A 26,403-nucleotide genomic window follows, 5' to 3' on the forward strand; every position below is an offset into this window, starting at 1 on the left:
AAGGAGAACAAGTGAAAGAAAAAAAAAATTCAGATTACTTGGAAGCTAACTAGAATTCAGGGCACAGAAGGTACCAGTGTGTGTGTGTGTGTGTGTGTGTGTGTTGGAGTGGGAGAGGGTTAAATTACTGCCAAGATGAAAGGAAATATAACATTTAGAACATGGAGCCAAGAGTATTACTCAGGAGATTTAATTAATTAATTAATTAATTAATTAATTAATTTAAGCAAATGTTAAATACATAAATAAATTAAATCTCCTGAGTAATACTCTTGGCTCCATGTTCTAAATGTTATATTTCCATTCATCTTGGCAGTAATTTAAACCTCTCCCACTCCAACACACACACACACACACACACACACACACACACACACACACACACACACACACACACACACACACACACACGCACACACACACATTGGTACCTTCTGTGCCCTGAATTCTAGTTAGCTTCCAAGTAATCTGAATTTTTTTTCTTTCCCCTCTTCTCCTTCAAGTTTGGTACTAGACTACTTTATTGTATCAGACTGGATAAAGGTCTTGCTGAAATTTAAGTATTTGAAATCAACCTACTAACTCCTATCTCTTCCGGGCATGACCCAGTTATAAAACTGGATTAGGTTTATTTGACACATGCTTGAAGTTGTACATCCATTGAAATTATGTTTTGGAGGTTCCTATTCTCAAAAATGTAACTAGTTCGTCCCCCAGGATTTTTCCCATGATCTTCTCTACTAATGAAGTCATTCTCCCCATTCTCTGGTACCTCAGGCTGCCTCCTTCACTCTCCCTTGTGGAGCACCACTATAGCTGCATGTTTCCATTCCTTAGACAGTTCAGCACTGACTGAAGATTTATTAAGCTGCTCTGTTATGGGGTGTATCAGGACTTCAGTCAGTCTCTTATGCATCACATGTAGCTGATATGCCTTACTCTCCATGAGGGCTAGCTGTTATATCTATCCCTTTACTTTTCAATCACTCTATCGGTCCTCAACATAACTTCTTTTCATTACTACCTTAACATAATATTATATATAACATAATATTAAATCTTTAGCTTTTCTCTTTGGTGAAGCCATAGACAAAAAGTCTCTCATTTTTCTTCTCTGTCCATGAGTCCTTTGTCTTCAATCAGCAGGCTGTTTTTCCTTGGCTAACTTCCTTCTAACTTTTTCATATTCATGTCTTCTTGTCCAAATACCGTCTGCATTTTGTATGCATTTTCCTTATTTTTATTTGTCTTCTGGCTTCCCAGTTGACAAATTGTTCCTCCTCTTCTTCTTTTTATTTTCCTTCATTACCTAAGTCTCTATCCAGTGTCTTCCATTGGCTATGTTTGTTTTTTCAAAAGTTTTTTACCTGATTTGTTGATTTCCAGTCTCCAGTGCCAACAGCCACCACCTAACCAATGTTCCTGTAATCTGCTACCATATTAACCCACACCTAACCGCCTATCCTGCACCACTGGTTAATTACACTTATCATGTCTGCTGTGGTCACCAGTGGTCTTCTCACCTCCAGTCCTTTCCACCTTTCCTTTACTTAGTCCAATATCATGTTTTGTATCTTTTCTAGTTGTTTTGTTTATCTTTATAAATCAATTTAAATCCATAATGTAAACAATTTCATTCTGCCTTCCTCTGTCCCTACCCTTTCATACCAGAATGCTATTGTCCACTTCACAGAGGTTGAATTCCTTCTTACCAATACATTTTACTCCTTCATGTCTGTAGACTGACTATTAACAGGTCACTATTCTTCACTAATGTATCTAAAATGTGTATATCTACTTCTTTCCCCTTCACCTGGACTGCGAATATCCTATTTTATAACAACTACTTCCCACCAGAGATGATTTACCTTCTCTCGCTTCATCTGTTTCCTCAAACATCTCATATTACTCTCATTCCTTATGTGGACTGCAACTCCTCCAAAGCATCCTGGATTTGTTTTTTAATTCCAGAATGCCTCAAAGCATTGGGTAGCCCTATATCCTGTTTTACTAGCCAGGAGTTTAATTACATTCATTTATTTATTTAGTTATTTATTTACCGAGAAATTCTGACTGGACGCAGGTCCTTTCTCAGCGGATGCCTGGGGAGAAAAGCTTTACATCATGTACATGGTAAATAGAGATACAAAGTTGCAGCAATAGTAAACAACATTACAGGTTGTTGGCTTTAATGCAATAACAACATATTGATTATCAGCAGTATATACAGTAAATGTTGCAAGTTAAGATAGTTTCTTGTTTATAATATTAGTAACAAAGTTGTCAGACAAGATTTTAAAGTATGTAAAGATAACTAGCTAATTCTGACTGTGGTTAGTAGTGGCGGTAGTATAGTTGGGTTAAGAGTCTAGGTGGGGGGGGTAAGGGTGGGGGTGTTAGTCTGGATTAGAACAAGGACAAAGCCAGTGCTAATTTAAGTGGAATTTGAGTGCAGTCTTGAAAAGGCTGCAGGAAGGTAGAGTTATAGAGGGTGGAAGATTGTTCCAAAGTTTAGATATGGTACATGAAAATATGGCTTCTCCTGCTGAGTTTTTGGGTTTGATAACAGTGAGTTGATTTTTGTTGCTTGATCTTAGGGGCCTAGTGGGGTGATAGGGTTGGAGAAGGGTTTGAAGAGAAGGGATGTTAAGGGGGTGGTTAATAAGTGTATGAGCGAGGGTGAGTTGATTAAAGTGAAGGAGTTGTGGGAGTTCTAGCCAGTTTAGGTCTTTAAGGGAGATATAATGATATATTACATGAGTAATGAGATACATGTATGATATATTTCTCCCGTGCTTCTAACAATGGCTGCAATTTACTCATGTTGTATCTTACAATGATATTTTGGGCTGTAGGACATGAATTAATTGTTATACTAGTCAATTTTGTGTATTTTTTTTACCCAAAATATGTTTTATTATTTAGCCTTGTAGGGTTATATCTGCCTAAATCCTCATGTGTATAACAATTAGGAAATATAGATTCATTACACCTAAACCCCTTAAAGATGGACACGAGCAGTAGCTATCAGTGTTTCTCAGCTATGAGTTAAGTGCAGTTATCTGGGGTTTCCTAGCTTTGTCTGTAAATAAACAGTATGAAAAGAGAGTGGACTTTCTTAGCAAAATACAGGATTTTTTAGAAGCCTTTGAATATTTTAAGATTTTGTTCATTTTTATTTACAAGAAAGATAAAAACAAGTTACATGGGCAGTTTTGTTTTGTGATTCCCTGAGTGAAGATGTAACTCCCCCACATACACACACACACACACACACGTACACATATGCTATATATTTAGAAAAAAAATATGCACAGATGAGGAAAGCTTTTTTGACTGCCATAGACTACATTTTAGCACAACACGTTGAAGGTATTCATTAAAATACAGTCAATCATTTTTGTAAATGTTAATGGAATAGAAGTCACATTAAGCAGAGGCAGGTCATCACAGGTTTTATGTACAAGTGCCCGCAGGATTTACTGCTATAGGAGAGTCAATTGCTGAAATGGAGAACTTAAAACTATGCAGAGCTAGAAACACCGTAACAACTTGCATCACAAAAATTGGGTCAGAAACCTTGCAAAATTTCTTTGCTGCAGAAAGGCACATTATTTCATTTTAAATATGAATACTTAGAAAAGGAATGACTGTTGTGACCCATAAAAGATTAAAATTGTAGTTTTTTAGTTCAGTCATTGTTAATTTTCCCACAGAAAATAGCAGCATAATAGTTAGAAGTAAGTATGTAAAAGTAAATAACATTGGCTAAAGAGTACTAGCTATGGGTAATGAAAGTACTAGCACACAATGCTTCAGTTAACAAAACACTGGGGGCTATTTTTTCAGACACAAACTGAATTTTAAATTAGTGGATTACTGGAAAGGTATGACTGATAGATGATCATATTCTGCTCCTTAGTCAAATGTAAGTTATATATAGTAGACACACACACACACACACACACACACACACACACGCACACACACACACACACACACACACACACACACACACACACACACACACACACACACACACACACACACACACACACACACACACACACACACACACACACACACACACACACACACACACACTTAAATATACATATATTTCACACAAAAAGTAGAGGCTAGATTTCTGATGGAAGGATCAAAACTCATTGGCAGATTATTAAACCCTATCAAACCTCCCCTATGTTAACTACAAAATCAAATCAGGTGAGCAGCTCAGTCAATATGCTGTATCTAAGTGGAAGTGTTTATGCAAAGAACTGTATTTAATAGAGCTGTTGGAGATTAACTAGGGCCACTTCCAATAAACAAAATAAAAAAAATATGTTTTTTAACTTGCTAACAACGATTTCCTCTTTCCTTAAGTTTACTGCTTCATAGAATCACAGGTTCACAGAAGGTACAAGGCAACTGCATCAGTGGCCATTTATGCCTTCCGAATATCCACTCTTAGGGGTTATCTCCTTTTTTAAGGACAGACAAACCAGTCATACCAGGGGGAATTTATAAATACCCATGCAATTCTCTAACTGCTTTCTGAAGGTAGACAGTACATCACACTGCTTAATCTGGAGTGGAAGTCGTTCCAGAAAAGGGGTAGGGATTGTGGGATGAATCTGTCTCTCCACCTTGATTTGATTATTTGCTGAGGTAGGTTTGGATCCCTGGTCTAAGTCAGAAGCAAAGCTAGGGTTGGGGTGAAGGTGACAGCTGCCCAGGGTGTAAGTTTTTGGGGGAGGGGGTGGTGCAATTAGCACATGCTCTTTGGTTGGTACTGCAGTATTGGGATTTATTTCTCTACAACACTGAATTTCCTTATCCTGTCAGGACTAAAGCACTTGTTTTAGCACTTTGGGTGTAGTATAAGTTGCACTCAGATGCCTGCTACCTTGCTGCATATTTTTTTTTGGCTCCAGAAGTTGTAGTTCAATTCCTTAGGAGATAGGTGAGTAGTGGACTTTTTTTTTTGAGGGATGCCAGATTGTGGAGTGGCAATGTGTCCTTGTATTCTTCAGTCTGCCTGATTTGTGGTGATATAAGGGGTCTAAGACTACTGCCTCTCTAATGGCTCAAAAAGGAAAGGCACAGGTTGCCCATAAGGACACAAGCTTGGCTTGCTTTTACTGACTGGGAGAGTTTGCTTGTGTCCTCTGTTATTCACAGACAGCTCTATGGCAACTACTGCCCGCCTACCTCATGAACTTCATGTCCCTCGTCCGGTCAGGATAAAACAGATGAACAGTTGTGGGTTCAGTCCAAACAGCTTTATTGTTTTATCGAGACTTAGTAACTTAAACTTAAATAAACTTATAAGCAGACTGACTACTGCACTCATACATGTTAACACGCTGGCTGTTCACTCAAAATGGCACTGCTGCCTGCACGTGCTTTCTATTTATACACACGTGCTTCCACTTTGAAATGCTTTTTAAAGTTACAACACACACACACTGTTCTACACTTCACATACACCCTCCTAGTAGTCTCTGAACTTACAGGAAAATGGATATCTTTTCACAGATTTATGTTAAAAAAACAAAAATAAGGAAAGTTACAAAATGTAGATCTAGGGACATATCCTGTGGACTGCAGTTTGAAAATGCCAAGAGAAAGTAGAAATGATGATTGTAGGAATTAGTTGTAGAAGCTCATGAGGGCAATGGAAGCAGAAATGGAGATGAGTGAAGTTGGAGGTGCTAAAAAGTGAGAGAAGATTTCAGGGGCTTTTAGAAAAATAAAACTTTATAACAGGGTGGGGAAAATGACTGAATGAGGATGTGGAGAACAGAGTGCCATGATTAGACAGAAGTTGCATTGAAGTGTTTATACTTGAGAAGGAGTTGTTAGCAATTATTCAGGACAGGAGTAGGTACATAATAGGATTATTGTTCAGAAAGATTGCCCCTATTCAATTTTATTTTTTTTGGGGGGACTGGAATGGTAATATATAAATATATATATATATATATATATATATATATATATATATATATCTATATATATATATATATATATATATATATATATATATATATATATATATATATATGTGTGTGTGTGTGTGTGTGTGTGTGTGTATATAGATAGATATAGATAGATATATGATTAGATTCATGATATGGGGAATGGTCTCTCGAAGGGAAAAGTACATTTTGATCAAGTACATTTTAAAATAGGAAAACAATTGTCTGATTGTACTGAATTAATTTATTACAAACCATTCTCAGTTTCAGATGTTTTTATTTAGCTTTGATTTGCATACATTAAACAATTTTCTTAGTTAAATGCTTTACTTTGATGACATCAGAAATACTATACACTGTAAAATTACAGGCTTCTTGGCTAATCCATGAAAAATGAACATTAAAATGAAATCACATATCAGGGTCCAACATTTTCAGTTTTATTCTGTGTTCTCTTAGACCTGTAGTTGTAGTATTTTCTACTGTAGATTAAGTACTGCCAAGCACATAAACTCTGAAAGCAAATATGTTTCTTCATGTCTGCAGATATATTTCTTTAGTTTTGAGAGCATGGGGTGCCTGGATGTGAAAGTGAAAGATTATGAGGTGTTCAGAAAGTTAAATGCTTTTGTATTGAGGATGGTATCGACATAGGATGCTATAACTGCAAGATGATAATGGAGTCTCACAAGAGTATAAGAGAGTTGGAAATTGTAGGGGAACTGGCTAATCAGGTGAAAAAGAATAAGGTTAGACTGGAGAGGAGGAAGAAGCATTAAAAGGTTAATAGCCAGGATGTGGCATGAAAGTATGGGGAAAAAAGGCTGAAGAGAGCATGACATGGGCAGCTGCTGTCATAAGAATGTAGATAAGCAGAGAGGAGCAGAGCAAAAGAATGTTGACAATTCAGACATAAAAAGGAAAGAAAAGAGAAAGGAACCATGCCAATAGAAAGAGAATAAAGAAACAAATTGAAGAACAGGTACATACAGCAGTGTCAATTGATGAATGACAGGTAGAGGAACAAGTGGCAATTTTAGTAGCTTTCACTACAGGGTAAGCAGAAAGGAACTAGTTAGGGAGAGTTACTCAGCAGAAGAGAGGTGTGCAGTTCAAATGGAACAGAAAATAGTTCAAGCCTTGTATGATGAAGACAGTAGGGATGGGGATAGGATTAAATGCCACACTGGGTACAAATAACCAGCAAAGATAGAAGGAAGTACTAGAGAAAGAGGAAGTGGAGGAACAGTGTTACAGACTGGATGAGTATGACATGTGACAATGCAGAGCTGCATCATGGCAATTTGGCACCCTGGGCAACATACCATTTGACACTTCCCCATTGAAGCGTAAAAGAATTTTGGCAGCTCACAATATGTCATTATGTTATCATGGTAATGGCTATTTATTTATAAGTAAAGCTTCGTAACTAACTAACTAACTAACTAACTAACTAACTAACTAACTAACTAACTAACTAACTAACAAATACTGGCTATCTTTAAAGGAAATGCTACCTTTAAAAGCAATGGATATTTGACAACTAAATAACTTACAAGCTGTCTAATATGATATCTCAATCCCTTAATGAAAGCACCCAGAATTATGATGATAAAGAATATAATAAACAATTGCACTGCATAAGGGAGAAGGGTATAGGTGACTTTAGTGTGAGACGTGCTGAGTTTTCTGTATTAGCCAAGATGGGACAGTGGTACTTAACTGCAGTTTAGACGGGTACCTGTGAAGCAACCATACCTTTAAACTGAATTGAACTGAGGGGGGAATATTAAAGGAATAGAAGCAGATGCAAAAGATTAGGTACCCAACCATTACACTGAAGGTGAGCACAAATGTAAAACATAGAAGAGGAGCAAAAAAGATGATTAGAACTACAGGAGCAAACAAGATGATTAGAACCACAGGAGCAAGCAAAATGATTAGAACCACTGCACGGCAGTATTACATTACAATCAAGTAATCTAATTAGTAAGCTGGAGAAATGCAAGCAATGATGCTGAAGGGAAGGGTGGGTATTAGAAATGGAAGATGAAAAATAAATGATCCCTTTCAAGATGATATGGGACATTGAGATGCCTGCAAATAGGCTGTGAGAAATGACAGAATATGAAGATGGAGTGGGCTTTCCAGATTATAAGAAGGAAACTGTCAGATGTGTTGAGAAACAGAAGGAAAGGCATCAACTAAGAATGAAAGCAGTGGAGATGGCAGATACAGAAACAAAGAAAAGTATCCTGGTAGTTAAGTAGATGAAAGCAGAAGGTAATAGGTTAGCACACTGATGTGAAGAGAGAATGTGGCATTCCCCGACACATCAAGGGATGAGGATGAGAGATATGAGGAGAGAATTTGGCATCCCCCATCACATAAAGAGATGAGGATGAGAGCTATGAGGAGAGAATGTTGCATTCCCCATCACATTAAGGGATGATAATTTTTTAATTTATTTTACATTTGATTAGCAGGAAAGTCCGACTGGGTAAAATGTCCTTTTTCAGCGGAAGCCCAGGGAGAAAAGCTCCATATTTATAAATAACAGTAAAATACATATACAACGTATGAATACAGATATTGATTTGATCTCAGGTACAAGTACAAAATGAAAATCCATGTTATACATTTCACTTATACAATCATATAGTCTAGATAGGATACAAAGAATAGCAATACTGTGATTATAGGTAGTAAACAAGCAAGTTAATTATGCATATGCTTAGTAGGGGTATACCATTCAAGCTGCCTTAAGACATCTATGAGAGATGAGAAATATGAGGAGAGAATTAAGAAGTGGAGCAGGAGAAAGACACCAGAGGTATGTGAATCTGCTAGTAGTGCAAGATTAGACCGTGTCTGGTCAAGCAGTGCAGGCCTGTGCCAGAATGTATAAAGTTCTGGATGTGTTCCTAATGAAGGAAGAAGGAATCATGGATGTTCAGGTGAATTAACTATTAGCCAGTTAATGTCATGTCACTATATGGAGGGAAAAGGTAAAAAATAGATAAATACAATGCTGTAGCATTTTGGGAGAGTGGAGACGCAGACAAGGATGAGTTAGAAGCATGAAATCAAATCTACAGATTAAACAAATTAGGCAAATGAGTCAAGGATAACATATTCATATAAAAGGCAAAAAGAAAAAGAGAAATGTGATATCAGCCAGCTCAGTGGAGTCAAGAATTTAAGTCCTTACTATGATGCAGGAGTTCTGGGGTCAAATAACTGCCAGCATGGAGGAACTGCTACGTCAAGATAAGACTGACAAGCCAATGGCTGTTCACTTTTCTAAGACGGGCTGACCAGACATACTTAGAGTGGGCACACTTAATGTTAGAAACCCCATGTAGCTGGAGACACGTTCTTGGATGGGGGGGGGGGGTGTCAGGGAATTCTGAGTGGTTGTTGTACTGATGGAAGCAGATGACTAACCTTTGCTAAGGCTCACAGTATACCACATCTTTTGTCATCTATGGGCATGCTCAGTGGCCAACTTAGGATAACAGTATAGAACTACAATCTGCACAGATGATGGAACATTGCCCATGACTTATCTCTTACCTAGTGAGGGACAAATCAGCTGTAGGAACGAGTGAGACATTTTTATATCTGGACGAGTGAGGACTCTTGATGGTCTATAGAAATGGACCAAAAACAAATAAAGTAATCAATGCAAAGCTAGTAATTAGGTCATAAGTCAAGACCTATAACAGTTTAAAAAAACAGTGAATGGGGATTTGGAGATGGCACACTACACAGATTGTGACAGAAAGGCAACAATTGTGATAAGTCTAAAAAAACTCTAGTTGAAAGGGCTGTCAGGTGGTAATAATAAGGGGAAACAGCTTTTCTTCCTTCCTTTTTTATAGGAACATAAAAGAAATGAAAAAAGAAGAAACAGAATTAGACAGGCCAAGCAGAAGTGAGAGGAAATCAGGAAAGACTGAAGAAAAAAAAAACAGAAGTACTGAACAGATACGTTGCTTCAGTTTTCACATCAGAAAGTGAAGGGAGAATACCAGGCCGGGAAGTTGGCAGGACAGGATGGAGGGAGCAGTGGATCAAGAACAGGGTAAAGGATAAGACAGAGGTAGAACAAGCAGCCTTTGGGGGTAAAGCACTCATTTGAGGTGGACTTCCTCCCAGAGTAATCAGTAATTGAGCCAATGCAGGTATATCTGGGGACTGAAAATAGCAAATGTGGTATCTTGTGCATTAGTGGGACAAGAAAAAAAACACATGGGAACTACAAATCTGTTAAATTAACAACAGTGGCAGAAAAAGTCTTGGAGGGAATCCTGCCACCAAGGTTGATGCCATTCTTATAGGACAGGATTAAGAGAAACAGTATGGATTCATGTGTAGAAAAGCTGAAAGTCAATCTTGTTCCAGATTTATGCTTGCAATACAGGTGAACGTGAAAGGAGAGCTACAGTGGCTGGGAGATGGATAACTGAAGAGGTAGCATAGTGTCTTGCTGATTGGTGAAGGTGGCAATGAGAGAAATAAAAAAATGTACTTGTATAGTACTGCACTGTTCAGACTTGTGTCCAGTGCATGAGTGCGCTTATCTCAGAAGTATTTTGTAGAATAGAAAACAGGACCATCCATCCATTTTTTTATACTAAGATGGGCACAGCAGTAGAAGATGAGAAGGAAAAATCTATGCAAGCTTTTGGAAAATCAGATGAGTTTTACTTCAGACAAATGTAAACTAGCGTTATTTTGTGGCAAGTAATCTTGTGTAAAGCATCAGTTGGGGAATGCATGATGTGTCTGGAATGGACTAACAGGAAGAGATTGAAAGGGAAATGTCAGATGCAGAAACAACACTGAGGTGTATCACCAGGGACTTAGGAACAAAACATGGCATACAGTAAAGTGTCTGTTCTACAAGGCCCTGATCGAACTACACCTTGAATAATGTGAAGAAATTCTGAGGCTGTGCAAGAGAGAGGACATCAAGCCACTCAAGGAAGTCGAAAGCCATCAGAAGAAAGCTAGGGGAAGGCTGAGAAAGGATATGACCAGACAATATAGTAGCTAGTGCTCTGCTCACTAGAGGCCAAAGGAGAGAAGTGAAGCAAGACATTAATGCACAATGCTATGTCAGGGCTATTAGAAGGGGTTGCCTTGAAGAAAAAGGACAAAGGTGGGAGGAGGGGGGATAGATAGCATATTGTACACAATAATTATTCACTGAAACTTCAAACATTCTTCATTACAGAGGATTGCATTATCAGAATGCTAGCTGGACTGGGAGCTGACAGAAGCATTCAAAAGGGCATTCAGCAAATGGATAAAGTGTGTGGAGCAAGTAGGGATACGGGGTGTAGAACATTAAATATTATATTCACCTCCTCTCCTTCATTCACCTCACTCTAAATCCATTCTCCTTGTTTGCATTCCCATATATGTCACATATGTCATATTTTTCTTATGCCTCTATATCAAATACTTCATTTGGATACCCTATCTTCCTTTCTGAAGGAGCTCTTTATCTCACTTACATCAGCTACTTCCATCTTCATTATTTGTAGTTGTCCTTCCATAGCTACTGCGCAAGATGCAAATTTGGTCACTCCTTTCAAAAATCTGGAACTTGTTTCTCCACCTCTATTATTTCCATCCAACTGTGAAGATTTACTGGTGACACTTTTGGCTTCCCTGTCCCTCTTCACTGCTTCCCTCGGAACACTGCTGTACATATATACAATCTAGTCATGCTTTTCCCTTCTCTTACATTTCAATTGGAGATGTACATATTAAACATTGCAAGCATCAATGGTACTTGGCACTGGCATGCATTAAGAATAAATACATTCTTGTCACCTCTTCTGACCGCAGCACCTTGTAAGGGTCATTTAAGACCCCCAGGACAGAATGACAGCATATGGCTAGTAACAATTTCAAGTGTGCATGCAAAAATGACACATGGGTTAATGAATTAGAAATCAGAATGTGGCCTCCTGCCATGTTGAGTGCTTAATTAGCAAAAACTAAAGTGTTGCTCAAATCATTGCCAGTTCCACAGTCAGACTCCCATAAAGTTTTGATGTATTAAAAAATAGCTAGTGCAAAAGATGGGATTTTTTGGTTTTGTAAATTCTTACCAAATGACTAGGCTATGATGGCTACAAAGTTTTGGCTTCTGCAGTGTAGTTTTCGGCTAGTTACTTTATGTACTTGAGTTAAGTATGTTTGAAGTAGCAGCAAATGCTGTCTTTTAATGTGCAAGTCCATTGTCATTTCTCAGAATATATGTTTATTAAATCTATGGCTGGTATTCAGAAAGACAGGTAACATGGATGACTGAAGAAAAAAAAACTGCTCACAAGTCAGGATGTGTACCAAACCAATGCAATAATTCATAAAAAATACTTTTAATATGAATTCAATCCAGTGTATTAGCACTTTAATTATTTACTGACATTTAATGTAATTTATTTTTGAAATGGTGTAATAATTTCCTTTATAATTAATTAGTTTGCCATTGAGATGCTTTTCTTATTATTTAAAAAGTTTTTTTTTGTCTTGATATTTGACTTCTCATGAAGTCCTAGTATATCAAAGCAAAAAAAAAAAAAAAAAAAAAAAACTCCAGTAGGAGGCCAAACGAACCCCAACAAGCAAAAATCAATCCAATAAAAGAAAAAAGTTAGGAGTCTGACTATAAACACTTTAATAACACTTTAATAATAAAGCTTTCAAATCCAAAAGATTCTTTCTCAATACATCATACATTTAACTATTTTAGTCAGTTTAAATATAAAATGCTAGCCAATTATATTTGAAATCCAGCAATCTGACCAGTAGTTAATGTGCATTTTATAAATAATGCTACCTAAAATATAATCTAAACAGCATTTTAAAGGAAATTAAAACATAGAACCTGGAACACATATAAAATATATAATAAAAACATGTGTAAAAAGCACATACAAAACATATAAGGAAATTACATTTCATACATAACTATGTTTCTTCTTAAGTAATGGTTTTATACTATTCTTACTTTTTATACCTGGAAACTTGTCAGCTCTAAAGGAATGTATCCATTTGTACTCGGCTGTTTCAGTATCATTTACAAGATCACCCCCTCTATTTGCTTACAAATTGTTTGTAAAACCTTAAATTTAAAAGAATGTTGCATATCAAACTGCATAATGTGTTTAATAAGGGCATTAGTATCTGTCTGCCAATGAATCTCAGGTAGATGAGAATCAATTCTTTCTTTGAATTTCTGGTTAGATTTTCCTATATAAAAACATTCACATCTTACGCAGTTCACAAAATATATCACATGATCTGTTAGACAATTTATTGAAGCTCTAAATATAAAGGGCTCCTTTGTTATTGGATGTATAAATTCCATATCTAAACTTATATACTGTCAACAGATACAGTTATGGCAGGGGACAGTTCCCTGTTTACTAAATGGAAAATTCTCATGAGAATTAAATACTTGATCTTTGTAACAGAGTATTTGTTTTAAGTTTCTTTCCTTTTTATTGATAAAATATGGTTGCATGTTAATAAGTTCACTAATAGTTGGGTCAGAGTTCAAAATAATCCATTTCTTTTGTACTATCTGTTTAATCAAATGTGTGTGCCTATTATACTTTGTAACATATCCCATGCAATATTTACTATTATCTTTGGCCTTTCCTCATTACTCCCACTATTCCTTCTGACACTGGAGATGTAGGGGGCAGCCAAATTTTCATGTCTAGAAATATCATCTCTGCATTGTATCCTCTAGTAACAAAGTCTGATATCATACTATCTAGCTCTTGTATAAAACCATCATCTTCTGTATTCAACCTGCTAGTCCTCAGGAAATGACTATGAACAGTGCTATTATGAACAAATATAGGTTGAATACTATCATAATGAACATATTGTGTGGACTGAACATTTTTTCTGTAAATATGTGTATTAAAAAATCCATTACTGAAAGATACATCAATGACCATTAACATCAAAGCATAAAGAATTTGTAGTGCCTTGTAAATCAGCAAAAAACTGATGTAATGACTCCAAATTCCAAGCCCAAATAAGAAAGATATCATCCACAAATCTGTTATAAAATACTAAATTAGTATTCAAATATTATGTATCAGTACCATAAATGTGTATTTCTTCCCATCTAGTGATAACTATATTAGCATAACTATCCCAACTGCTGATGAAAGATCTTCTCATTAAACATAAAAATATTATTATTAAGTAATATATACACCATTAAACAGGAAAAGTTCTATTTTCTCAGTTGATAAATTACTATGTTTACAGAGAAATTATTTCACAATCTTAATACCTAATGCATTGGGAATAACCATGAGACTTTATATCCATTGTGACTAGCATAATATTCATTACTTAATTTCTTTGTGCCCATTTATATAACTGAAGAAATTTAGAAATTGCATTAAGTGACAGAAACGTTAAAACTAGTTATAAATATTTGCATTTTCACACAAATTGGTGGATTATCGCATTGGTTTGCTGTGCACCTCTTGACCTGTGTGTAATTTTTTTCTCACTTCGTAGTTAATTTCTTTGCTCTGCACTGTGTAACATGGATGACTGTCAAAAAGATAGCAAAGTTAAAGTAGCAAAATGCTGAGGTTAATTAAGTATGTAGTAGGACCCTGTGTAGTGTTACTGATATGGAATAAATACTCAATGTGCAGGCAGAAAAAGAACAAGTCACACAAGGATGTGGACAGTGCTAAATAGGTCACATGACCATATAGACCCAGTGGCATGCAAGTATCATCCTCACGACAATGGACATGACCATGTGTAACAACTCACATCGAGTACAGCTGTGAGCATATATAAGGGCTACACAGCAAAGTACCTACTAAGTTTATATTAGAAATGGAAAGGGAATGGGTGTATATGATAGGTGGAAAATTAGGGAGAGCAGGAAAACACAGTAGGAAATAGAAAAGGAAAAGTTTTGTCAGAAGGCGGGTAATGAAGGGTATGAATTTTGTGAGATGGGGTCATTTTTCCTATAGGTTCATGAAGGGTAGAGGGGCAAATATATCATGGGAAAGGTATGAGTAGGAAGGAGGGAATATAGTTGAAAACAGGGACATACAATTAAAACAAAACAAAAAAGGCAGGCAAAGACTGACATGGGAGGTGTTGAAAGAAATGGAGAGTGGATTAAAAAGAAGATACACTGACAGACAGAGGAAGGTGAGAGAGAGGATGGAACTACAAACTGAATAAGGGACTGATATGGAAGGAAAAACCACAATGGGGGATAGGATCGGTAGATGTTTAAGTGACACACAGGCACATTGGCACACCCGACCAAAAGTCCATTGCCTCAGTGACTGTTGAATGACATTGACCAGCCACAATTTCAGAAAGGAATGATGGGTATTAAAATAAAGTGTCACACAAAGATGCACTCTAGACTACCAGTATGAGTATCCAGCTATGAGTCCAACAAGGCCACCACCTGTGTGTTGATCAGTGGCAGAGTGCATGAGTAGCTACCAGTGTGAGTGCAAGACACATCGGGACTGGATGTAAACAACCCCTGAGCAGATGAAGTGTACAGCCATGATGAGCTTAGAAAATGATGGTATTTACAGCCTATCAGCTGCGAAGATGCATGGCTCAAGGTGTGAACATGCCATGAATGCTATCAGAATAGCAAAATTAATACACATTTAACACCTAAATCCTGTCATAATACCACTTTTGGATATACATTAGCCACCTTGAAGCATTGCCTGATAAAGTAGCATTTTCATGGCCTTTATAATGGTAAGCCAGTAAACCATGGATGGCTGACAAGGGCATTATGTATAAATGGCAGAGTGGATGTACAGGGATGTGGCACTGAAAGCAGTTGAGTGCACATGTTCCAAGCAAACAGTGACACCTGTGAACATGGTGGCAGACCCGCTTTCAGCCCAGCCTGCATTACCAAGGTACTGTTAGGAATACCTGGCAGAAGTAGTGATAGTAGAACATATCCACTTGTAATGACAAGGTATTGATGCACTTTTCAAAAAAAAAAAAGCTGTAAGCAATGGTGAAACTAATTTACATCAGTACAAATATGAGCAATGAAGCAGGTGACTAACAGATATGCAGGTATAACCATAAACCCATATGTGTACTCTAACACCTGGACAGTGTGTAATGAAAGTGGATGGCTGGATGCAGATTGCAACACAGTCACTAATGGACCATTTTGGAGATGTGACTTGTGATACTGAGATATGGCATTTATGGTACTTACTGTGGATAACACTGCGGGACCACTTTGGAGATTTTGCTTGTGATACTGAGGTATGGCAGGGATGGTACTTACTGTGGATACCACTATGGCTTGATTGCAGGAATGATACAGCTGATGCTGTAAATATATGTGTCCTGTCACTGATCATAGATGTATGTCCACGTATACAAGAACAGGCATAGTAACAATGATGCATAAGAAGGTTGAGAAGTTCTCACAGGCAGATATTGAAGTTTATTGCAGGAACTCTGTAAGCATGTACAGCAAATTCTCGGCATGAAGAGAACAACTCAGGACTTCTGGAAAGTGTATGGCAGGAACTGGTTGTGGATGTAAATGGCCACAACAGATCAGTACTACTAATCCATCCCAGGGTCGCAGATATGAATCAATCTGGGTACATAATGGGACAAGCCATTGCATGGAAGAGGATGGCCATTCCCACTCACAGGGAGGAGTTACTGGTATCCCTGGCTATAGAGAGTCTGAAGGGAGTCTGATGCTTGGAGGAGCTGAATGTGGGTGCTAAACTTGTCACACCACTCCTTATCACTCCTTATCTCTGTTGGTGATGCACCAAGTAGGCATTTACATATGTCAGTAAGCCACTGCTGTGGCACATTAGATATTTAAAAACACTGTATCTCCTGAAAGTTACATCTGGAATACAGACACAATGGTATACACTACAAGGTGCATTTACTTTTGTTCTGTGCATACAGTGTTTCTGTAACGTTGAAGCACTGTGAGTGGGATTGTTGCATGTTAGTTGTTTTACATATGAGTTATTATCTGTTTACTTTCACAGGTGTTGTGGTCATGGGGTCCTTCACTGTGGAACAGCTGCTGTGTGATGTCAATGTTGCACTAGAGTCCACGATGATGGTGCCCAAACTCTGGTATTGACTTAAAGCATAGTTCCATATTTGGCAATGGTAATAGTGGAAGGCACACTACCACCCAGTTTCAGTGACACAGCTCTGATGCCCATGTAGTCTGCCTCCACCTCCCTGGTGATCATGGATGGACAGATAATGCCTGGAAACCTGACAGAGGGATCACCTCATTCTCTTCTCATGCACCACCAGTAGGCAGTGCTGCAACCACAGAGTATAGGAACAGTGATCAGGAGTGGTATGTTGGAAGCAGTCAGTGCTGTGGCTTCTAATCAGAGCACAAACTGGGTGTCACAAGGTGCATTACACTATGGATTTGCAAGCAGTTATAAAGGCACAGACATGCTATCATTGTCCTGGGAGAGATGATTGTTGTACTGCACAGCCTGTGTGATGGCATACATAAGGGTGTGCAATGTTTGGGTCAACAAATCAGCATTTTAAATGAGTATCTGGATGACTCTGCTGCCTCAATGGGACTTTTGACTCCTCATGCCAGGGACCTTTGACTCTTTTTGCCAGAACTGATGCAGTAACATAGCCATGGCTCCTTTTCCTCCCCCTCCACTGTGGATCTATATACTCCACCTCACAGAGAAGGTAGAGCAAGGCCACTTACTGCTATCTCCTCTACACCACCTAACAGTTTTGACCCTGGCGCAGCAAAATGTGGCTGACTTTGCAGACATAGCTTTTGTGACAGTCATGAAGATGGCACAACTTGGTAGTTGTGGCACACAATTCACCATTGTCATTATCATTAGGTGTTGGTGCCAGTGTTATTCTATAGAGGGGATACACCATTGGCTAAAGACACTCACAGTCTGCATTGTTCCCACCTGAAGACCCATTACATCTGTCATAGTCACATCCATACAGCTCAATGAGATCTGCAGAAGCTGCATTCCCTGGAATTAGTACTGATTAATTATCCACAACATATGGCCTTACCCCTCCAGAAGCACCATCCACTCACTGTATACTATTCCAACTTTGTTAGTGTCGCACACTTCCGCTAGTGTGTCCATCACCGACCTCTGTCATTGTGCCCCTCCCTTCCTGTGCAGATGATGACAGATGTGGTCTCATTGCTAGGTAATGTCTGAAGCACATCATGGCTATTCAGTGCACTGCACAGCCTTGTTAAAGTTTTGTATACACCACTTTTAATGTCGGTTGTGTCTATTCTCACCCATAGCTGTGGACCAGAAGCTGCCTTTGTGCCAGTGCCATAGCTATACATATGCCATAGCTATCTACACACACACACACACCACTGTTTTGAAAGTAAGATGTATTTCCTGAATATAGACATGTAAGGATTGCCATTAACAGTAATTCATATTAGTTTCACATTTAAAAGGTAAGTGCACAGCATCTGTATGTCTCACATCTCTGGCAGGTAGTCTTTTTATGGACTACTTTTATTACATTGCCACCATTTAAAATGAGAAGGCACATAGTTCAGATGTGAAAGTCCATTGTCATGTTCTTGTTTCACCACTGGATAGGTCTTGGTCTAGAAGGATTATAGGAAATGCAGTCATAGTGATACCTGACCACTGATTAGCTGAATTGGGGTTAAGTGAGCTCAACGAGCCTAATTATAATGGTATTTGAATTAAAAGTATTTTTGTGAATCACATTTCTAACTTTGACATACCTGCATGACTAAACAGCATTGAACAAGACTGTACAGATATGCTGCAGCATCAGGTGATGAAGAAGAAGAAGATGTCACTGCTAGAATATCACTGGCAGTGAGTGAGTGACAGAGTGATACTGCTAGCATGGGAGGAAAGTAGAAAGGTATTTAGTATACCCAGTTCATTTGTGACTTGCTTCAGATGGACAGCGGTGGTGATGTGTTAATGTGAAAAACGTTGAGAGAAGCAATATAGTGAAAATGTCATGTCTGAGAGATTGGCAATGTAGTTGGGAAAGAATTTAGCTGGAACAGGGATAGGAGTGAATCACAATGTCTTTTCATTAACTTATCTGAATGATACATCTGATCAAATAGTTGTATTACATAAAAATATATATGTAACAAATATTATGTTCCACCCAAATCAAGGTACTGAGTACCTTCCATTCTCAAAATCATCTCTTCCAAGTCTGGCAGTTAGCACAGACAACTAATGCCCTGACTTGCTAATGAGCTGTATCTGGTGCTAAGGGTACAAGGCTTGAATATTTCCACCTTTTGCGGTGAATGGTAACTTGAGCTAGGCTCCTTAACGGTCTTCTGGACTGCATGTCTAGTAGATGTCTATGACAATTTATCAGTTCATAAACATTCTTTAAGGATTTGCGAGACATATGCTCAATCTGTGTGACTAGTACATGAAAGGTTTTATATAAAGAAAGTAATTAAAATGGCAAAAAATATTTTTTTCCAGGTAACACCATACAAAGCTTGTCTGTCTAAGAACATTTTCTGTAACAGTCGCATGCAGGTAGTGAATTATGCTGAAGAAGAACCATTTTGCAAACAATTAAATGAAGTACCAATTTTTGTCTGGCACATAGTGAATTTATAGGGGAATATTTCTTCAGATACAATAAACTGTGACAGCTAGTTAAATGCTACCTTGCTAGGAAATTGTCATTCTTAACACATCATGCATTTTGAAATCCCTACACTAAAGATTAATTCTTACAAACAGATTATAATTCTTACAAACAGATTGTAAGGTCTGTTTAATGCTATTTTGAGTCTGGATCACTCATAATTTTATCACATTTTATAACTATTCTGGAGATAGCGTAAACATATAAATCTCTCTTTCTCTGTCTGCTCTCTCTCTCTCTCCCTCCCTGTCACTTTATATAAGTTTATGTCCAATAAATGAAGGATCTGGAATCAATCTATCAAAAAAAAAAATTAAAAAGACAGAAAAACAAAAGAAAAATGTTACTTCAGGGGACAATCCCTTCTTCCCCCCCACACACCCAAGCCCCCTAAGTCATATATATCAACTGTGAGATTGCACACCGGTGTGGAAAAGACACATCACCCTTAGCTGTACTTTTATGTTATTGCATAAATACAGGCTGTGCAAAAAAAAAAAATGCAGAGTTTAACATGAATGTACAGCCTCTACCAGAATGCCCCCACCCCCACCCCCCCACACACACAAAAACGCACTACCTATGACAAACTAATCCCAACCTAAACAACAGAAAACTTGGAAAAAACCCAGAATGAATGTGACTTAAAAAACAACACTCTTGTTTTAATAGAGTAAACAGCAACTCTGCAAAACAGAAGGAGACCCCCCCCCCATTCACAGATAGATATAGATATATACTTCAGACATTGCTGCTTCTCATTTGCATGGCCTGATGCTTTTTGTGCACTTCTTTAAAGTGTAGACTGGTAAGTTACTGCATTTCCATCACATGTGTGTTAAAGCACAGACCATTATTTATAAGATACATTTGCTGTTTAGATAACGTTACTAGCCATTTTGTATAGTTAAACTTGTTTCCATTAAATCAGAGTCATTACTGCAAAATCTTGCTCTGTATTTGCTGAGCCTAGTGATATTTCAGTCTGTTAATTGTTATTACTATTGTTAGTTCATTGACTAATTAGACAAATTTGCCATATGAGTAATGTTGTCACAAAGCTTTAACATGGGCAGTGACACAAAGGTTCTATGAAAGGAGTGCTAAAAGGACAAAAAACATAGTAGGCAACTTCCATTAAGGGGACCAAGCCTCAGTATTGTTGGACATATTCACATTTTGTAGCTGACACCTGTGTGATCCAATCCTGTGCTGTGTGTCAGTAGTAAGTCATCCTTGTATATCCACCAACTTTATCAATGTTAATAAAGACAAACTTAGCATGTAAATATGCAAGTGTGTTTGTTTAAGAAATTATCTGACTTTTGTTTTCTAATGTTACTTAAATGCTCATTAATTTTCTGTTTGAGCACGTGTTGCTTGCCTCAGAGATAATTTCCAAATACTGGTCCATTTTGCTGAGCAATAATTTTCTCATTACCATATTGACTACAGAATGTGAACCTTTTTATCACAGGAGTAAGAATGTAGCTCAATATTTTAGTGCTTACAAATGTGAGGTGTTGATGGAAAAGAGTAAACTATCAGGTTAGTTGTAGTAAAACATGTGACTGATATATGACAAGTAACTATCTGCTTTACAACCACACCTTGTACCACTGTAAATGTTCTGTAGTTTCAAAATGCAGCATTATACTGACTGTAATACTCATGGGTTACATGTGGAGCATATTGTATTCAGGCAAGCAACACGTAGGTATGCTCAGGAACAAACTTTTAATGAGCATTTCAGCTACTTTAGATGTAGAAGGTGAGGTAATGCCCTATGGAAATATAGTCTGGAGCATCCAGAAGTTAGCTTTGTCTTAATTGGCACTGATAGTGTAGATAAAGGGGCTTCCTATAAACCTGGTTTTTCACATGTGAAAGAGAAACATTAGATTGTTGCTACTGTGACCCATTTTAAACCTAGGATCAGTGATAAACATTTAATGGTGTAATCCTGTGTTGTTAAATATTCAATTATTTTCATTTATTTTTCCAGGAAGTTATGCTTTTCATTAAACAAATGTGAATGTTTATTGTCAATGCCTAATTAAAAATGCTACTGGAGATAGTAAGAATATTGTATGCACACCTCAGCTTTCCATCCATAAGACCACATGGTTTACATGCACTGTATTAACTTAGTTAAATTTGCAGTGGACACATGCACTTTGAGCTGCTGATTCTGGTACATTTCCATTTTTATTTATTTATTTATTATTGCTTACATTATTATGTAATCATATTACAGATGGATTGTGCATTTTATGTTGGGGGTTAGCATAATGGTTAGAGAGTCTCTGGATGAAAATAAATATGCTATCTTGATAAAGAGTTTGGTTTCATACCTCCCCACTGTCCCTGATTTTGACTCAATTTTAACTATGTCCTGTTAGTCCCTCCTAAACCTAGTGATTTTTGGAGAAAAGGTGGCCAATTATAGTTAATAAATAATGACCATAATTAGAGATATAAACTTCTTTTACTTCAGAAAATGCATATCAGTTCAAATACTTATATTCTGCCAGTGTCTCAGGTTAATATCACAAACATTTAAAAAAAATCCCTGATTGTCTCTGATTATTTCAGAAGTTGTCACTGATTCTGTTTAGAGTTGTCCTTGATTTGTTGAGACCTACATCTGGTTTCGCAGGACTGTGCATATGTGTGAACCAAGTTGGAATGTTTTTAGATCACAGTCGATCATCTAATGTGTGTATACACAGTCAATAAACTGGATTTGATTGATGAGCAGGGTGGGCATCTTATCATGAAAGTGACATACCCCTGCTGTTGTTTAACCATAGTTAAATGGCTACTGAAATGGCTTGGTAAGAGTAGTGTCATACAATGTTTTGCATTTCATAAAATCAGTGTAAAAGGGTCATTGCTATGGATTATGCAGTGTGTAATTAGTTAGACATAATTTTTTGTTTTCATTTTGCATCACAGTCAAGCATCAGCATCGTTTACAATTAGTGACTGTCATTCATAGTGTGCCCTTATTTAGATAGATTTGATAGATAGCTCTGCCCTTTGTACATTGTCTCTTGCCTGATTCACAACATGGACAGCTGTGCCTGGGTTTGCACAGCCTGGTGTTGGTTTTGCATGCATCATGCATCATTTTACTGTAGCGTATCTGCTTAACTGTTGTAAACTATATTATAAATCTATGTGCAATTTGTCACCTCTTTGCCAGTACCACGGCATGCTGTACCCACATCCATATGGCATAATCATTCCTCTTCCTAAGACTTATCATCTGATTCAGCCTCTTTTTTTTTTCCATTGTGCTGCGAGCTACTGTCCCTGAAAGTGTCCACCCTTCTTTAACTGCTTCTTAAGTATGATATTGTTTAATAATGCATGGACTGGCAGTAATTTTGTACATCTGGCAGGGTCATAGTATAGGGCACCATTGGATGACTCCAGACAAATGAATTATGCCTTCAGTAGCCCAAGCACACACTCAGTTATGTCTTTGCTATGTGATAATGCACTGTCGTACTCATGGGCTGATTAATTTTGTGGATTTCTTATGGGTTTCTTGAGCCAGAGTTCAAGGACATCTCTGACATTACCAGCAAGATGTCCATGTCTAAAATCATCCCTCGCAGACCGTTTACACTCATACCTCTTCCACATTTATTCTTACTTTTCCCTCTAACACATGCTACCCTTCTGTATTTGCACTGTCCTACGCCTTCACCAATATAATCTGGTACCATATTTCATGACCTCTAGAATACTAATACTCATTATGAATCATAAATTATGTAAATAAGACTGCATCTTCCTATTATCAGGCTTTCCATATCATTTATGCTTGAACACTGTGACTTTATTATGTCTGCTGAGTTTTTATTTTGTTAAACTAATGTGGGTTTTTTCAAATTAAGTGATTGAATGCTATGACTTTATCGTGTGTAAGTTCTCATTCTGAGAAACTAATGTGTTATTTTCATATTTCTGCTTGAATGTTATAACTTTATGTCTGTCTAATTTTTCATTCTGTTAACCATATGTTTCTGAAGCTTTTCTCTCCAGGCCTCTGCTGAAAATGGGTACCTCATGACCCAGTCAGACTTTCCCAGTAAACAAATGCCAAATAAATAATATATAAATGAAAGAGCTACTGAAAGAGAGATAATAAAACCAAAATAAAGAGAAACACCATCTGACATGATAAACTCGGGATTTATTAATAAAAATAAGTGAATCACTTTTATTCAATTTTAGACCATGAACTTCATCAAAACTGACTATAATTAAAAACACACCCCTTTTAAATAATTAAAGATGAAGTCACACGATATGCATCTCTCAATAAACTACTAATGCAAAATTAAGCATATGCTAACAAGCATTTACAAAAGCTTTAGTATAAACAAACTCAGAATATAAACGTGATCATAAATAAGTATACATTTGGAAGAAATACAGCCAGTCTTATAAACAACTATTAAAAATACCTGTGCTTATAAATTTGCTGATCGCAGCATAAGCTCATTGCATATTGAAATTTTATCTTTTGGTCTAGTTGGCCGAACAGTATCCAAAAGCAATAGAAAAAAAAAACATTATTCTAGACGAGGTTGTCAGCACCCTCTCCTGACTGGCTTGGGGACACTTTCCAAAAAAAAAAAAATTTCTTGAAATGACATTTTTGTGCCTACACTTGGCATTTCCTACATCATTCCATTGTTTAAAATATTATTTTCTTAGAGGATGATCTGTTTTTTCAATGTAATAATAAGGGTAGAGAAGCAATAGGCTATATAAACAACTCCACTTTTTTTCACAGTTAAATGTACCTTTGCTAGAAACTGACATCAGGAATGAAGTTACAATGATATTTACATAAGCAAATTTATAGCAATTTGTCACTTAGAACACCTACCACATTTAAGAATACCTCCAGTCCCATTCTGTGTAGTTTGAACATCATACACCCAAGACCATATGATCGATGTTTTTAAACTCAGAACGTTTTGAAAGTACATCGCCATACAGCACGGAACAGGAAATTTACTGTTCTCCTCGCTATAGTGCGATCTCGTAGTTTGTATATTTAATTAACAAATGGTGTAGGAGATGCAGGGAGGCTTGCCCCCCTGCAAAAACACAAAAATATTTTTTTAATCATATAGTCTTGGCCGTATGATGTTTGAAGTTTCAAAACTTTGATAATCTGATAGGGACCCATATATATTTATATATATATATATATATATATATATATATATATACGGGCCCTATCACATTATGATGGATCTACTTTACAAGCTCAAAGTTTCAAAACTTTGGGAAAAAAAAAACATTTTTTTTTTTGTGTTTTTGCACAAGGGAAATCCCCCCTGCACTCCCCACACCCCCTGCTATATAAATATGCCCACACCAGGATCACACTACAGTGATTAAAGATGAGGAAAAACTTACTAATGATTACAATATTATTAGACAAGATAGACTGAACAAGCATGGTGGAGGCATTGCCATCATGTATAAAAATGTCCTCAAAATTTAAAAATTAATCTGTACTCCCCCCCCAAATCTATCAAAAGCAGAAATTCTAACCACCCGATTTGAAGTAAATCCATATAAAACCATCATAATTATTGCCTCCTACCTACCACCAGGAAATTATTTACCTACTATTGAAAGTCTCCTATCCTGTGCATCATCTACATTCAGCCAAGAAACTACAGTACTAGGCGATTTCAATTTGAACTGGCTATCCTTCTCATCTGACGACCCCTGCAATTTTATCAATGTATTCAATTTCATCCAAACTATAAACTCTTCCACTAGAATCGATAAACACACCAAGAAAGAATCTGTTCTAGACTGGATTTTAAGCAATAAGCCCAAACTTGCCCACCATGCTGGGTACCTTTCCAATGCTCTCAGTGATCACCCCCCTACCCTTCTACTGAGGAAATGCATTCACTCCCCCTGTAATGTTATTTTCAAACACATATGCAACAAAAGAAACTTTTCCCTTGCCATCTTAAATTCCCTACTTCAACTGCTGTGGTGGTGCTGCGGTAGCGGTGGTGGTGCTGCGGTAGCGTTGTTGCCTTACAGTAAGACATTGTCCTGTTTGATTCTCAGCTAAAGCGTCTTCTGTATGGAGACATGCGTGAATGGGTGTACCTTCGTTGAAGGTTGTGCGTCAGGGCTGGCAACTCGGTACGTAAAAATCTACTGCCAATCATTAGCGGACCGGAGTTCCGCTGTGGCGACCCCTAATCGGGAAAATCCGAAAGATACAACATCTTAAATTCCCTACTTCAAAACTGCAACTGGTCACCTCTAAAATTGCTCCACCTAGACCAAGCTGTACAATATTTTAATGATACCTTCCTCAACATCCTTAATAAGAAAAATACGCTCCAAAGCCAAAACTTACCTTGGATAACCAAAGATGCTACATCTCTCATTAAACAAAGGGATAGAGCCTGGACTACTTATCAAATCACCAAAACCTCAGAAAACCTCACCTCTTACAAACAACTAAGAAACCTAACTAAGAAGCAAATATTATCTGACAAAAAATCTAATTTTCTAGCCTGTCAGCAAAACCCCATAAATAACCCACAAAAATTTTGGAAAAACATTAATAACTTCCTCAATCCTGGCAAAACCTTGA

At 37.3% G+C, this 26,403-nt stretch overlaps 1 protein-coding gene across 1 annotated transcript in view; it reads right to left on the reverse strand.

The window, feature by feature from the left end:
* The window catches only part of ASTN1 (astrotactin 1), a 5,143,480-nt gene that overhangs the window by 3,695,070 nt on the left and 1,422,007 nt on the right, over positions 1–26,403 (reverse strand). The gene's annotated exons all lie outside the window — the stretch shown is intronic.

Source organism: Protopterus annectens, chromosome 10.part0 (assembly GCF_019279795.1).
Source record: "Protopterus annectens isolate FY-2018-M chromosome 10.part0, PAN1.0, whole genome shotgun sequence".
NCBI lineage: Eukaryota > Metazoa > Chordata > Ceratodontiformes > Protopteridae > Protopterus > Protopterus annectens.